Below are 1063 nucleotides of genomic sequence, written 5' to 3'. Positions count from 1 at the left end.
TTTTCAACAAATTTCTAATAAAACTTTCAAAATGCATCAGAAAACTTTTCTACTCCCTCCCTTGTCCCCAAATTGCCTCTCCAAATGCATCATACTCACAACACAAAGCAGCTTAGTCTTCCTCTTTCTGCTGCCATAATCAGCTGCCAGGACCTCATCAACCATGATGAAATGTTCTTCACCATATACAAGATCTGGGAGATTGTGAATTTGGCTGGCTATATAGGGGAAAATGATTAGTAGTACAAAGGATACCATTGATGATTCACTTATCAGTAGAAATACCTTTGCTGAAGGTCTTAAGGGTGAAGGAACAGATGCCACTATATTCACTAGAGTTGACATAGTAATGAACTATCAACTGTAAGAAAATAGTTTCACAAGAAAATCTTACAAAAAGTACATCAAAGACTACATGAAATCAATGAAAGGCAAACTTGAAGAATAAAAGAATAATTTTTTATGATGGGAGCTATAGAATAAATCAAACATATCCTTGCTAATTTTAAAACTTTAAGTTCTTTAAAGATGAAAACATGAATCCAGACAGCATGGTGTCTCCCTTGGACTTCTGTGAGAATGGTGTGACCTCATTTGTGAATTTTTTAAAGGATGGCTTAGAAACAGAAATATTTAATTCAGCTAATTACTTTGGATCACCTTATCATCACAACTGTCTGCTGCTTTTTGTCATCTAAACAAGATCTAGACAACAAACTTTGACTGATGTCATCTTGAATTCTATTGATTTTTTTTTTTTTTACCTTGATCTATCTGGAATAGAGACATTGTTTTTTTTTTTTTTTTTTTTAAACATATCGTGTAGGTTGTCTAAAATAAAACAAATTTAAATCTTCTACTCCACAAAAATAGTCCATAAAAAACAATGATAAACAAAGACCAAAGAAATGTAAAAATCTCCATCTAGTCTAAGACTGCACAAATAGATCACCAAAATTCTGTGAAAACGCAGGGTGAAGATGAGTTAAGGGAAATGAAAGAAGTACAAGGCATTCCAGGGCCATAAGAGAAAATGGAACATCCAGTGCAGCAAAAATGATTC

At 33.2% G+C, this 1063-nt stretch overlaps 1 pseudogene; it reads left to right on the top strand.

Annotated features, from left to right (window-relative positions):
* The first annotated feature begins 217 nt into the window (after window positions 1-217).
* On the top strand, window positions 218-698 carry LOC141552684 (translationally-controlled tumor protein pseudogene; annotated as a pseudogene).
* Window positions 699-1063: the final 365 nt, after the last annotated feature.

Source organism: Sminthopsis crassicaudata, chromosome 2 (genome assembly GCF_048593235.1).
Source record: "Sminthopsis crassicaudata isolate SCR6 chromosome 2, ASM4859323v1, whole genome shotgun sequence".
In the NCBI taxonomy this organism is placed as follows: domain Eukaryota; kingdom Metazoa; phylum Chordata; class Mammalia; order Dasyuromorphia; family Dasyuridae; genus Sminthopsis; species Sminthopsis crassicaudata.
The sequence above is the reverse complement of the archived record's forward strand: the minus strand, read 5'-3'. Positions and strand labels throughout refer to the sequence as shown.